Source organism: Bubalus bubalis, chromosome 3, assembly GCF_019923935.1.
Source record: "Bubalus bubalis isolate 160015118507 breed Murrah chromosome 3, NDDB_SH_1, whole genome shotgun sequence".
NCBI classification, from domain to species: Eukaryota; Metazoa; Chordata; class Mammalia; order Artiodactyla; family Bovidae; genus Bubalus; species Bubalus bubalis.
The window spans coordinates 166,816,284-166,832,692 of NC_059159.1; the positions used below are offsets into that span (position 1 = coordinate 166,816,284).

A 16,409-nucleotide genomic window follows, 5' to 3' on the forward strand; every position below is an offset into this window, starting at 1 on the left:
CTCCACCCGAAGGGGCCCATGAGAACTTCTACAGACCATCTCCTGGAAAGAGGAAACTTTGCTTGCTCTCAAGGTGTGTCTCAAGTCCCCATTCCAATCATTTAGCAGACTTTGTTAAAGCAGCAGGCAACTTTCCCCAAATGTCTTTAGAGCGCCTCAAGTTCTAGTCCCTCTTTTAGCAAAATTGATTTCAGGGAGGGGAGGTGTGACTTCTCCAAGGGCTCACAGACAAACATTTAGATCCCTTTTTCTTTAATCTGACACATATCTACTTTGCAATATGCTAATCTCAGTAAGGGTTTCCCTGGTGGCTCAAACACTAAAGAATCTGTCTGCAATGCAGGAGACCTGGGTTTGATTCTTGGGTTGGGAAGATCCCCTGGAGAAGGGAATGGCTCCCCACTTCAATATTCTTGCCTGGAGAATCACATATTCAGTAAAGCATTCACTGACATTTTTTCTTTGAGAGTTAAAGGATGAGAATGCAATGAAAGTGATGGTAAGCATGCCCCAAATTCCTTTGAGAACCACCCGGTACCTTCACATGCTGAGACATGTGTCTGGATTCCTGGACTCATGCAGTCTGATCCTTGGTTGCTAAACTATCCACACATGGCTTTTCTCTCTTCATCTGCTGTGATCTTTTGAGGCCTTCTTTGCAAGAATCCAGACAATGATGCAAACACATACTTCCATCCACTCACTTCTCTTAGCAGATAATGCCAATCCCTGAGTCTGGCCCTTGCTATTACTGAGTCTGGAAGTTATCTAAAATGTTGTCTCAATACAATCGTGAGAGGACATTTCCAAATCGTAGGGGACATTTCCAAAGCCACTCACTGTACTATCACTGAAAAATAAGCCTTCATCACACAAGGTTCTCCTTCAAAGTAAACTTACAAAGCTGATTCTGGTATAACACTGCATCTAGGGCTTTGGCACATAGTAATTACTCAGCAATTATTTGTTGAATGAAAGACTGAAACGATCAGATAAAGGTAGTGTTAGATCCACTTTCCCAGGTAACAGTTACTTTTATAGAAGATATCAGATATAAAAGGGACATTACCGATCACAGGGAACATCAGATTCAGAGAGAAGGGTGAACAAGGGTTTCATTGGTGACTGTAAATAAACATAGACTTTTCAGTGAAAGGAAAATTAAAATGTCAGATATTTGAGCAGGGGTGGGGATCCCATAAAAACTTGTCTCTACCTACTTGTCCATAAAATCAACATGCTTTTTATGGGTTTTTCATAGTGAATAACTCTCAGAACAGTTTCTAAAATGAAAGCCTGTGCACACCCACACTTAGGACCTTACACATAGGATAGTTTTCTCTGTAATGAAGAAAATACTGGGCAACGAAGTCGTCCACTCTGTTTTGTTCCTTTCGGAAGACTTTGAACTCTATATGTTTATTATACTGTAATACGCTTGTAAAAGTCTTGGCTTGTGTGGCAGTGAGTGGAATTGGCTGTATCTTTCACATTGAGGTGAGTACAGAATTCATGGTGTTCAGAAAAAAAATGAGTGGGGGTAGAAATAGGATTTTGGGGAAATGATGCTGCTCCTTCTTTAATACAAGGATACTTATTGTCAAGTGTGGTCAAAAGCCAATGACTCATCTTTATAACAAAACTTGCTAAGGAATCCCAGCTGAGTCAAAGGTACACTGAAGATCTATGGCAATAACTGTCTGGGTTTTCCATTAGAGAGCCTTTCCACAAATGGTTGCACTGTTTTTGTTGTTTTTAAATTAATTCTACTTAGAGAATTTTATCCTGAATTTTTAAAGAAGAGCAAAGAAAACATTTAGGTAGAAGAGCAATGATAGAAATGAACTAACCAGTTTTTATTGGAATGGTTCAGCACAGGAAAAGGGAGTGAGCCCTGGTGCCACAAGGAGCACCAAGTTTTAGAAGGTTGGCAACTTGGGCTCAGCTCGCTGTTTTGGTAAGTCCCTCCTCTCAAAGGACCTCACTTGTTCTATCACTTGTAGAAATGAGGGGATTTTGTATGCTGTTAGGAAACTTCCTTTGGCAGTATCTCCTACAGCTGATTATACGTATACCCTGCTGCTACTGCTGCTGCTAAGTCGCTTCAGTCGTGTCCGACTCTGTGCAACCCCATAGACGGCAGCCCACAAGGCTCCGCCATCCCTGGGATTCTCCAGGCCAGAACACTGGAGTGGGTTTCCATCTCCTTCTCCAATGCATGAAAGTGAAAAGTGAAAGGGAAGTCGCTCAGTCGTGTCCATAAACCCTATGATCCAGCAATTCCACTGCTAAGTGTGTACCAACAGAAAAAAGTGAGCATATACACCAAAAGATTCGAACGGGAAAGTTCATAGAAGCATGACTTGTGATAATACAACTTGGAAGAGCCCAAGTGTCCATCGACCCTAAAATGTGTTATAAAGTAGAATATTATATAGTGATGAAAAAGAACATGCAAAGCCATGGAAATATTGAGCAAGTGAGCCAGGCATGAAAGGTTTCATGCTATAGAATGCCATTCATGTACGGTTCAAGAATAGGCACATCTAATTCACAGTGAGAAGAGTGGTTTGGGATTGGACAGATCTGGATTGAAATTTTGTGTTGGAAAATTAAAATTAATAGCTGCGGTGATTTGGACTTGTTGGATTACCTCTCAAAATCTCAGTTTCCCCATCTGGCATAAAAAACATTTAACACAATGTCTTTCATATTAAAAAAAAAAATTCACAGAAAATAGTGGCCCTTGTTAGTAGTATTCCAAACTCAGACATCCAGGGTTCCTGTGAGGTGTGTTATTTTAAGATTAGATGGGTATTCTTAAATCTATTGCTCTAAGTCTCCATCATGTCCTCTGTCACATACATTTTGATTCTTTCCTCTTTTCCTCTCCCCAACCTCCTTGCTTTTCTTTGTTGCCCTTTCCTCACAGTGCTCCCATGTTGCCTGCTTTTTATTGTAGCTCTCTAAGACCTCACCCTACCCCGCACTGACACAGTTCCTTCTAAAGCTCTTTCAAGACAAAAAAGAAGCGGCTCATTTCCACATCCTCTCCAGCATTTATTGTTCGTAGATTTTTTGATAATGGCCCTTCTGACTCCTGTAAGGCAATACCTCACTGCAGTTTTGATTTGCATTTCTCTAATAATTAGTGATGTTGAGCATCTTTTCGTGAGCCTGTTGGCCATCTGTATGTCTTCTTTGGAAATATGTCTATTGAGTTCTTCCACCCTCTTTTTTTGATTGGATTGTTTGTTTGTTTTTATTTTGAGCTCCACAGACTGTTTATGTATTTTGGAGATTAATCCTTTGTCCATTGCTTCATATGCAAATATTTTCTCTCATTCTGAGGATTGCTTTGCATCTCGTTTATAGTTTTCTGTGCTGTACAAAGTCAAAGAGAAAAACAAATATTGTATATTAATGTATATACGTGGAATCTAAAAACATGGCACAGGTGAACCTATTTCCCGGGCAGGAATAGAAATGCAGATGGAGAGATTGGACATGTGGACATGGGAGTGAGGGAAGGATGGGCAAACTGGGAGATTCGGTTTGGTATAAATACACTACCATGTGTAAAATAGCTGGTGGGAACCTGCTATATAGCGCAGGGAGCTCAGCTCCTTGCTCTGTTGTACAGCAGAAACTAACAACGTTGTAAAGCGATTATATCCCAATTTTTTTAAAGTGGCTACAATGTTCCCTTTGTGTTTCACTCCATATATTACTCTCCTGCTTTCCATGTGCATGGACATTAGTATGTGCATATTACAGTCCCATGTAGATTCATTGCTGGATTCAAGGCACAAATATGTCATGATACAAATGTTTCATAGCATGTAAAGAAAGGTAATAGAATCCTAAGGCTCATTTGACATATTATACTTGGACTGAAGTTGAAGTCCTATGAATCATTCACTCTTCAGTTGCCTACTGCCTTGACCAGAATAGACCAAGTCTCCTAAATAAGTATTGTTGTTGTTTTTATTTTCCTATTGGCCATGGACACTGCCCTTCCATTTCCCCCTTGCAATAATTTACTGCATTTTCTGTTTAGCAATCTTTTTAAAAAGTATAAGCCATATCCTATATCTTCTTCATTTAAATCCCTCCAACAAAGCCCAATGGAATTGGAGGAAAACCTATGACCTCACCATAACCTACCTTTTCAGTACTAACCTTTTTTCATCTTCTCCCTTTGTTGCAACACTCGTATTTCTGTATCTCACATACATTATGCTTACATCCAACTCAGGGATTTTGTATATGTTAAGGCTCCATTAGAAAATTCATCTCCCAGATTTCACAGCTAGCTCCTTGTAATGAGCTAGCTGTGAAATCTGGGAGATGAATTTCCTTGTAATGGTTCAAGACGAAGTATCAACTACCAAGAGAGCTTTGCCCAAGACCCCTCACTAAAACAACATTTACCCCATCCCAGATGACTACCACATCAACTTATTATACTTTCTTTATAGCAGTTTTCACTAACCTCATTTACCTGCCTTTTTTGTTGTGTTTACATGGTTATTGGTGTGAACGCTGCACTGGGGGCCGTTGATGCGGTTTAAAGGCGATGCCAGCGGCAGTGGTGCTACAGGGAGTAGCTCTGCAGCAATGGTCTTTCTGTGGTCTAGGTTTTCATTGCTCCTACTCTTGGTTGAATTCAGTAACTCCCTGATCCAGGCAGAAGAACCCATGTGGAAAATGAAAGCCTCAGACATCTTCCTCTCCTAGTCTCTGACTCCAACATGATCACATTCGCTGGCTTCCACACACTGGGTCAAGCCATTTCCCAGGCTCGATTTGAAAATGAGAACTTCACAAATTTCTCCCTCTTATTTGCAGACTTTAGTATGATCTGAGCACAGGATTCTCTAAAAAGGAAGAACATTCTCAGCAAATTTCTAGAATATTAACATGAACATGAATCACTGAATTCTAGCCACTTAACTTCTCCCTTGCATTGCACATCTTGGATAAAATAAAAACACCTTTTCAGCATTTTGTATTTGTTTGGCTTGTTTGCTTGTATTCTAATCCTGAGGAACCTAAGTACTCCCGAAAGCACTGAGAGATGACCGTTTTCTGCCTGCTATGTGCTGTAGGAAATAGAAGCCCCAGGCATGCTTAATAAATACATGCACCCCCAAAATTTGAAGTTCTTTTACAACATTACAGTGCCCTGTTTATTGAATATTTACTCTAAGGCAGAGACTGCATATGTTCATTTCTCCAGACCCTATTCCCTTCCTTAAAAGAATACATGGGTTTAGAAAAAACATATTGGCATTGAGATGTAGTATAAATATTTTGGAGTTTGATCTGCACTCAAGTCTTGGTTTAACTCATTATTGTTCAGTTGCTAAGTCATGTCCAACTCTTTGCAACAGCATGGACTGCAGCACCTCAGGCTTCCTTGTCCTTCACCATCTCCTAGTGTTTGCTCAAACTCATGCCCTTTGAGTCAGTGATGCCATTCCATCCATCTCATCCTCTGTCATCCCCTTCTGCTCCTGCCCTCAATCTTCCCCAGCATCTGGATCTTTTCCTGTGAGTTAGCTCTTTGCATCAGGTAGCCAAAGTATTGGAGCTTCAGCTTCAGCATCAGTCCTTCCAATGAATATTCAGGGTTGATTTCCTTTAGGATTTTCTGGTTTGATCTTGCAGTCCAAGGGACTCTCAAGAGTCTTCTCCAGCAACACAATTCAAAAGCATCAATTCTTTGGGGCTCAGCCTTCTTTATTGTCCAACTCTAACATTTGTACATGACTACTGGAAAAACCACAGCTTTGACCATATGAACATTTGATGGTAAAGTAGTGTCTCTGCTTTTTAATATACTTTCTGAGCCGAAATTTCCTCAATAGTTCTGTGAGACACATAATACCTAATTTGCTTTTTGTTCAGTTATTGAATGATGTAAATGAGTTTATTAAATCATTGGGAATTAATAACTGTCAACTCTCTTCATCAGCCACAAGATTCCACAAAACTGTCCTTTACTTGGAGTGGAGTCAAATGAAGAATATAGGTCTTTCTGTTGCCCCTTGAAGAACGCAGTTGCCCTATACGGGTAATTGAAATTTTTCTGCTATCAGTCTGGACAGTATTAATCTCAGCTGAATGAAATCTTTGTGTATATATGCACTCACTGAGGAGTAGGATAATTCATACACAATTGTGCAAATATGGCTGTATGTTTTTCTCCAGACCTAACCACAACAGGAAAGGAGATTAATCAGTGTGGACATCTTTAGCAAATGGAGCATTTCATTCTGTTTTTCCTGAGAATATAAGAATTAGTGTCTAATGCTGAGTCTCAGTTCAGCTGTGTGAGTGGGGTCAAGATAAGCATTGACTGAATTAACTCTGTTCTGTTTCAAATAATTATCCCCAAGAGAATCTAAACAGTGAAGCATAGCTGGGGTGGTGGAGGTAAGCATGATCAAAAGGAAGTACATATTATTCCCTGGTAAATATTGACAAGATAATATTACCATCCAAGGTAAGAGAAACCCAAGTAAGATGGTAGGTGTTGCAAGAGAGCATCAGAGGGCAGACACGCTGAAACCATACTCACAGAAAACTAGTCAATCTAATCACACTAGGACTACAGCCTTGTCTAACTCAATGAAACTAAGCCAGGCCGTGTGGGGCCACTCAAGACAGGCGGGTCATGGTGGAGAGGTCTGACAGAATGTGGTCCACTGGAGAAGGGAATGGCATACCACTTCAGTATTCTTGCCTTGAGAACCCCATGAACAGTATGAAAAGGCAAAATGATAGGATACTGAAAGAGGAACTCCCCAGGTCAGTAGGTACCCAATATGCTGCTGGAGATCAGTGGAGAAATAACTCCAGAAAGAATGAAGGGATGGAGCCAAAGCAAAAACAATACCCAATTGTGGATGTGACTGGTGATAGAAGCAAGGTCCAATGTGGTAAAGAGCAATACTGCATAGGAACCTGGAATGTCAGGTTCATGAATCAAGCCAAATTGGAAGTGGTCAAACAAGAGATGGCAAGAGTGAACATCGACATTCTAGAAATCAGCAAACTAAAATGGACTGGAATGGGTGAATTTAACTCAGATGACCATTGTATCTATTACTGAGGGCAGGAATCCCTTAGAAGAAACGGAGTAGCCATCATGGTCAACAAAAGAGTTCAAAATGCAGTACTTGGATGCAATCTCAAAAACGACAGAATGATCTCTGTTTGTTTCCAAGGCAAACCATTCAGTATCACAGTAATCTAAGTCTATGCCCCAACCAGTAATGCTGAAGAAGCTGAACGGTTCTATGAAGACCTACAAGACCTTTTAGAACTAACACCCAAAAAAGATGTCTTTCTCATTATAGGGGACTGGAATGCAAAAGTAGGAAGTCAAGAAACACCTGGAGTAACAGGCAAATTTGACCTTGGAATACAGAATGAAGCAAAGCAAAAACTAATAGAGTTTTGCCAAGAAAATGCACTCAACAACACAAGAGAAGACTCTATACATGGACATCACCAGATGGTCAACACTGAAATCAGCTTGATTATATTCTTTGCAGCCAAAGATGGAGAAGCTCTATACGGTCAACAAAAATGAGACCAAGAGCTGACGTGGCTCAGTTCATGAACTCCTTACTGCCAAATTCAGGCTTAAATTGAAGAAAGTAGGGAAAACCACTAGACCATTCAGGTACGACCTAAATCAAATCCCTTATGATTATACAGTGGAAGTGAGAAATAGATTTAAGGGACTAGATCTGATAGATAGAGTGCCTGATGGACTATGGACTGAGGTTCATGACATTGTACAGGAGACAAGGATTAAGACCATCCCCATGGAAAAGAAATGCAAAAAAGCAAAATGGCTGTCTGGGGAGGCCTTACAAATAGCTGTGAAAAGAAGAGAAGCAAAAAGCAAAGGAGAAAAGGAAAGATATAGGCATCTGAATGCAGAGTTCCAAAGAATAGCAAGAAGAGATAAGAAAGCCTTCCTCAGTGACCAATGCAAAGGAATAGAGGAAAACAACAAAATGGGAAAGACTAGCGATCTCTTCAAGAACATTAGAGATACCAAGGGAACATTTCATGCAAAGATGGGCTCAATGAAGGACAGAAATTGTATAGACCTAACAGAAGCAGAAGATATAAGAAGAGGTGACAAGAATACATAGAAGAACTGTACAAAAAAGATCTTCATGACCCAGATAATCATGATGGTGTGATCACTGACCTAGAGCCAGACATCCTGGAATGTGAAGTCAAGTGGGCCTTGGAAAGCATCACTACAAATAAAGCTAGTGGAGGTGATGGAGTTCCAGTTGAGCTCTTTCAAATCCTGAAAGATGATGCTGTGAAAGTGCTGCACTCAATATGCCAGCAAATTTGGAAAACTCAGCAGTGGCCACAGGACTGGAAAACATCTGTTTTCATTCCAATCCCAAAGAACGGCAATACCAAAGAATGCTCAAACTACCGCACAATTGTACTCATCTCACACGCTAGTAAAGTAATGCTCAAAATTCTCCAAGCCAGGCTTCAGCAATACGTGAACCGTGAACTTCCAGATGTTCAAGCTGGTTTTAGAAAAGGCAGAGGAACCAGAAATCAAATCGCCAACATCCGCTGGATCATGGAAAAAGCAAGAGAGTTCCAGAAAAACATCTATTTCGGCTTTATTGACTCTGCCAAAGCCTTTGGCTGTGTGGATTTAAACTGTGGACAATTCTGAAAGAGATGGGCATACCAGACCACCTGACCTGCCTCTTGAGAAATCTGTATGCAGGTCAGGAAGCAACAGTTAGAACTGGACATGGAACAACAGACTGGTTCCAAATACGAAAAGAAGTACATCAAGGCTGTGTATTGTCACCCTGTTTATTTAACTTCTATGCAGAGTACATCATGAGAAACACTGGGCTGGAAGAAGCACAAGCTGGAATCAAGATTGCCAGGAGAAATATCAATAACCTCAGATATGCAGATGACACCACCCTTATGGCAGAAAGTGAAGAGGAACTAAAAAGCCTCTTGATGAAGGTCAAAGAGGAGAGTGAAAAAGTTGGCTTAAAACTCAACATTCAGAAAACGAAGATCATGGCATCTGGTCCCATTGCTTCATAGGAAATAGATGGGGAAACAGTGGAAACAGTGTCAGACTTTATTTTGGGGGCTCCAAAATCACCGCAGATGGTGACTGCAGCCATGAAATTAAAAGACGCCTACTCCTTGGAAGGAAAGGTATGACCAACCTAGATAGCATATTGAAAAGCAGAGACATTACTTTGCCAACAAAGGTTCGTCTAGTCAAGGCTATGGTTTTTCCAGTGGTCATGTATGGATGTGAGAGTTGGACTGTGAAGAAGGCTGAGCGCCGAAGAATTGATGCTTTTGAACTGTAGTGTTGGAGAAGATTCTTGAGAGTCCCTTGGACTGCAAGGAAATCCAACCAGTCCATTCTGAAGGAGATCAGCCCTGGGATTTCTTTGGAAGGAATGATGCTGATGCTGAAACTCCAGTACTTTGGCCACCTCATGCGAAGAGTTGACTCATTGGAAAAGCCTCTGATGCTGGGAGTGATTGGGGGCAGGAGGAGAAGGGGACGACAGAGGATGAGATGGCTGGATGGCATCACTGACTCGACGGACTTGAGTCTGGGTGAACTCCAGGAGTTTGTGATGGACAGGGACGCCTGGCGTGCTGCGGTTCATGGGGTCACAAAGAGTTGGACACGACTGAGTGACTGAACTGAACTGAACTACTGACAGAAATACCCAGTCTATGCTGTCAAAATCAACCCCCTAGGCTACTATACTCTTTTATCTCTTAAATTTCAATAGAAGAATGAATCCTGCCCTTTATGTAGATGTAGAAGAGGTAAAAGATCCCCTAGAGCTCTGAATTTCTTAATCATTGATTAGCTACAGTTAGAGAAGGAGGGGCCATTTATATCCATATCTCAATGTATAGTTATATAGGTTATACCCAAATGTACATTTCTTTTGTGTGATATCTCATAAATATTATAAGTAATATCCAAACTATTGGGTGACTGATGATGCGTATGTTATTTTATTTCTGTGAGCCAAAGTTTTCTTATTTGCACAATGGGAATGAATTATATGAAAGTTGTAATTTAAGAGTAAAATACCCTAAAAATTTAAAAGAATATCTTCATAGCTATTTTTTCTATCAAAGTCAGACTCATTTATTTAGATAATAATTTTATTTAATTTTTATTGTGTATTGGAGTATAGCTAGTTGTCAGTGTTAGGTTAGTTTCAGGAGTATAGCAGTATGATTCAGTTGTACATTTGTTTCTATTCTTTTTCAAATTCTTTTCCCATTTAAGTTATTGCAGAGTTCCCTGTGCTATACAGTAGGTCCTTATTCATTATCTATTTTAAATATAGCCATGAGTACATGTCAATCTCACACTCCCAATCTATCCTCCCTGACTCCAGCTCTCTTCTCCTGGTAACCATTAGTTCATTTTCTAAGTCAGTGAGTCTGTTTCTGTTTTCAAAATAAGTTAATTTATATCCATTTTAGATACATATAAGTGATATCATATATTTGCCTTTCTCCATCTGACTTACTTCACTTAGTATGATAATCTCCAGGCCATCCATGTTGGTACAAATGACACTATTTCATTCTTTTTAATGGCTAAGTAATATTCCATTGCATATGTGTATCGTATCTTTTTTATCCATGCATGTATTGAGGAAGATTTAGGTTTCTTCATCTTGGCTGCAATGAACACTGAGGAGCATGTATCTTTTTAAATTAGGGTTTTCTCTAGATACATGCTTAGGAGTGGGAATGCCGGATCGTATGATAGTTCTAATTTTAGTTTTGTAAGGAAGCTCCATACTATTATCCATAGTGGATTTACCAATTTACACTTCCACCTGACTCCTGTCCAGCACTTATTGTTTGTAAACATTTTGATGATGGTCTTTCTGACTTCTGTGAAGTGATATCTTATTGTAGTTTTGATTTGTAGTTCTCTAATTATTAGCAATGTTGAGCATCTTTTCCTGTGCCTGTTGGCCATCTGTATGTCTTCTTTGGAGAAATGTCTATTTATGTCTTCTGCCCATTTTTGATTGGGCTTTTTTTTTTTTTTATCTGAACTACATAAGCTATTTGTAAGTTTTGCATATTACTCTCTTGTGGGTCACATGGTTTGCAATTTTTTTTTTCCCCCTAGTAAAGTACTGCTCAAAATTCTCCAAGCCAGGCTTCAGCAATATGTGAACCGTGAACTTCCTGATATTCAAGCTGGTTTTAGAAAAGGCAGAGGAACCAGACATTAAACTGCCAATATCCACTGGATCATGGAAAAAGCAAGAGAGTTCCAGAAAAACATCTATTTCTGCTTTATTGACTATGCCAAAGCCTTTGACTGTGTGGATCACAATAAACTGTGGACAATTCTGAAAGAGATGGAAATACCGGACCACCTGATCTGCCTCTTGAGAAATCTGTATGCAGGTCAGGAAGCAACAGTTAGAACTAGACATGAAACAACAGACTGGTTCCAAATAGGAAAAGGAGTACGTTAAGGCTGTATATTGTCACCCTGCTTATTTAACTTCTATTCAGAGTACATCATGAGAAACACTGGGCTGGAAGAAGCACAAGCTGGAATCAAGATTGCTGGGAGAAATATCAATAACCTCAGATATGCAGATGACACCACCCTTATGGCAGAAAGTGAAGAGGAACTAAAAAGCCTCTTGATGAAAGTGAAAGAGGAGAGTGAAAAAGTTGGCTTAAAGCTCAACATTCAGAAAACGAAGATCATGGCATCTGGTCTCATCACTTCATGGCAAATAGATGGGGAAACAGTGGAAACAGTGTCAGACTTTATTTTTCTGGGGTACAAAATCACTGCAGATGGTGACTGCAGCCATGAAATTAAAAGACGCTTACCCCTTGGATGGAGAAGGAAATGGCAACCCACTCCAGTGTTCTTGCCTGGAGAATCCCAGGGACAGGGAAGCCTGGTGGGCTGCTGCCTATGGGGTCGCACAGAGTCAGACACGACTGAAGTGACATAGCAGCAGCAGCACTCCTTGGAAGTAAAGTTATGATCAACCTAGATAGCATATTGAAAAGCAGAGATATTACTTTGCCAACAAAGATCCGTCTCATCAAGGCTATGGTTTTTCCAGTGGTCATGTATGAATGTGAGAGTTGAACTGTGAAGAAGGCTGAACGCTGAAGAATTGATGCTTTTGAATTGTGGTGTTGGAGAAGACTCTTGAGAGTCCCTTGGACTGCAAGGAGATCCAACCAGTCCATCCTAAAGGAGATCAGTCCTGGGTGTTCATTGGAAGGACTGATGCTAAAGCTGAAACTCCAGTACTTTGGCCACCTCATGCAAAGAGTTGACTCATTGGAAAAGACCCTGATGCTCGGGGGGATTGGGGGCAGGAGGAGAAGGGGACAACAGAGGATGAGATGGCTAGATGGCATCACTGACTTGATGGACATGAGTTTGGGTAAATTCCGGGAGTTGGTGATGGACAGGGAGGCCTGGTGTGCTGTGATTCATGGGGTCGCAAAGAGCTGGACACGACTGAGCAACTGAACTGAACTGAAGGTAACCAACCCATTTGGTTTCTCTGAGACTGTCCAGGTTTTAGCTCTGAAAGTCTTTATCCTGGAAAACTTCTCAGAGACAGTTGTTTATAGCACATACTGATTGAACTCTAAGCTATAATCAGAAATAGCTGATCTATATATTTCATCCAATTCACAGTTGGGAGAGTCACAAATCAAAGTTCTTCAAATGTACTGGAAAGATACATTTTCAGTAATTGAATTGAACATCCATTGTTTCATTAAAGTTAATTACAACCTAAAAATGTAATTCCTCAGTCTTAGTAGCTTTTTGATGTTCAAATAATGGCTACTACATTGGGCAATGCAGTTATCTCCATTTTAAAAAAATTACACATCAAATAAGCTATGTCTTCTGGAAATTTACTCTCCTAAACTTTTCAAGTGCCATCCTGGAACTGAGCAATGGGATTTCTTATTGTATTGTATATATTTCTGAGCAGTATTATACATTAATACACAGCATGTTACAGAGATGTGAGCACTGCTTTAAAGATGTAATAGTATGCATTGTAATTTTATGAAGTTTTGACTTAAGGAGCATCCATTTGAAAAGAAAAATGGATGAAATGTGGTGACAAAGGCAGAAATATAAAGCATCAGTAAATGTAAGTTGTGGGGGAGGTAAGTAAAATAAAGCATGTGGATATTCATCCATTCTATAATGGAATAACCAACAGTAAGCCAGGTCTCTTGGCTCTGTGATGAGAATGCTAAAGACAAAACTTAGTGTTTTGTTTTGTTTTGTTCTTTCCCCATCTGGTCTGACTTCACACTTCTTGCAATATCATGGTCTGACTTCACACCTCTTGCAGTATCATGCAGTATCCTATCAGAGCCTTCAGAGACCCACAGTTACTCTGAACACATAGCGATACTGCATTAATTATAACAACAACAGCAATATACCAATCTGTAGCTGGGATTGAAACAGATGAATTCTAAAGGATAAGAACTAGGGTAGATCTAAGCCAAACGCTTCTGGTATCAAGTTAATGGTAATGGTGGCTTAGAAAGGGAACAGATAAGGTAGGAGTTGAATTCTCTGTGGAAATGGGAAGTATAGAGTTACAGCTGCAGGAAACTGGGAACCTTCTGTGCTGCTGCTAAGTCGCTTCAGTCGTGTCTGACTCTTTGCAACCCCATGGACTGTAGCCCACCAGGCTCCTCTGTCCATGGGATTCTCCAGGCAAGAATACTGGAGTGGGTTACCATGCCCTTCCCCAGGGGGGAACCTTCTGTGCTACACATAAAGTAGGGGCCCTGAAACAATGCTCAATCTATGTAATTAGGGGACAAAGATCTTACTGTAAGTCAAGTAAAGTGGCAGGAGAGCTCATCTTCTGCCTGTGCTCACAGAGGGAAAAGCAAATGCATCTACAATGAGAATTTGGAAAACCCAGCATGTGCCATGCATGCATTTGGGTCAGAATATATGCTATTCACATGGAACAGGGATCACAAGGAGGGAAATAATGCAAAAAAGCACTCTTAAGACCATAAACCTCATGGTTTTGGCAGAAGCAAATAAAAGAAACCACGCTGTGAAGATGCTTCCAAAACCTAGAGGACATGTGCCTCCCATTGACAGAGGGGATAGACTGTGGCGGAAAGACCACCACGAAAAATAAATACATAATCCAAAAATACAAATTACTGGAGGAAATGATCTACTACGTGGGAGATCAACAGAAACAACAAAGCATAAAATTAATACCCCAAGACACTGAAATTACAGAACATAAAAAAGAGGCTATCAAATAAATACATTTTAAATGATTAAAGAGAACATGGATGGAAACAAATTAAAATAGAACAAGAACTTATCAAAATGAATAATTAGAATTTAAAAATGGATATTGTACAAGAAAAATATGTATATAATTTTAACTTTTAACAAATGTCAATGTCTGGGCCCAACAGATTAGCCGTAGCTGGAGAGAGAAGTAAAGACCTAGAAGATTAAAAAAAGATCACGTTACTGAGATGGAAGTGTAGCAACAATAAACAGATATGAGTAAAGAAAAAAGAGGTGAAGAGTTTGGACTAGAAACTTAGAAGTTTCAATATTTCATACTGGGGATATATTACTAATATTCTGAAGCAGTATGTGGCACATAGAAAGTACTCTAGAAATATTTGCTGAAAGGATGAATTAATGAATGAATAGAAATCCCTGAAAGAGAAGAGAGATGCTAAGTGCCTAAAGAGTGAAAATTAAAGAGATAATAGCTGTGAACTTTTCAGAACTGGAGAGAGTTAAAGCTCAACATTCAGAAAACGAAGATCATGGCATCTGGTCCCATCACTTCATGGCAAATAGATGGGGAAACAGTGGAAACAGTGTCAGACTTTATTTTGGGGGCTCCAAAATCACTGCAGATGGTGACTGCAGCCATGAAATTAAAAGACGCTTACTCCTTGGAAGGAAAGTTATGACCAACCTAGATAGCATATTGAAAAGCAGAGACATTACTTTGCCAACAAAGGTCCATCTAGTCAAGGCTGTGGTTTTTCCAGTGGTTATGTATGGATGTGAGAGTTGGACTGTGAAGAAGGCTGAGAGTCGAAGAATTGATGCTTTTGAGCTGTGGTGTTGGAGAAGACTCTTGAGAGTCTTTTGACTCTTTTGATGCTTTTGAACTGTGGTGTTGGAGAAGACTCTTGAGAGTCCCTTGGACTGCAAGGAGATCCAACCAGTCCATTCTGAAGGAGATCAGCCCTGGGATTTCTTTGGAAGGAATGATGCTAAAGCTGAAATTCCAGTACTTTGGCCACCTCATGTGAAGAGTTGACTCATTGGAAAAGACTCTGATGCTGAGAAAGATTGGGGGCAGGAGGAAAAGGGGATGACAGAGGATAAGATGGCTGGATGGCATCATTGACTCGATGGATGTGAGTCTGAGTGAACTCCGTGAGTTGGTGATGGACAGGGAGGCCTAGTGTGCTGCGATTCATGGGATTGCAAAGAGTCGGACACAACTGAGTGACTGAACTGAACTGAAAGAGGAAAAATCATAATAAACATACACTTAAAAACCATAGACACAGTAAAAATCTTATAAAGCAAACAAAGGGAAAAATAATATCAAAAACAGAAGCTAAATGTTTGGTAGAATTAGCACCAACAATAGAGGCTAGAATTAAATAATACACAACATTCCAAACAATAATAATTTTAAGCCAATTATTCTATAAGACCTCAATGTTATTCAAGATTGGTAATAAATTGAATATAATTTCAGTAAATACTGAAGGCTTACAAAACATAACAAGAAAAATGCTGCTAAAGGTTCTGTTTCAGAAAGCAGCAAATTGTATGTAGAAGGAATTAGAAATGCACATGAAATAATAATTACTTGATACATTGGTAAATCTAAATAAACAAACAAATAATATTAACTAATTTGAAGTAATGAGAAATAAGGTGAAAACAAAGTATTCCAAAACAATAATATGAAAGATGAGGGTGAAAGATATTCCCATTTGAATGCAGAGTTCCAACGAATACAAAGGAGAGGTAAGAAAGCCTTCCTCAGTGATCAGTGCACAGAAATAGAGGAAAACAATAGAATGGCAAAGGTTAGACATCTCTTCAAGAAAATTAGAGATACCAAGGGAACATTTCATGCAAAGATGGGCTCAATAAAGGACAGAAATTGTATGGACCTAACAGAAGCAGAAGATATTAGGAGGTGGCAAGAATACACAGAGGACTGTTCAGAAAAACAATCTTCACAACCCAGATAATCACAATGGTGGGATCACTCACC

The 16,409-nt window shown here is 39.8% G+C and overlaps 1 long non-coding RNA gene across 3 annotated transcripts in view; it reads left to right on the plus strand.

The window, feature by feature from the left end:
• Positions 1 to 16,409, plus strand: part of LOC123332966 — a 55,622-nt gene that overhangs the window by 29,980 nt on the left and 9,233 nt on the right. The gene's annotated exons all lie outside the window — the stretch shown is intronic.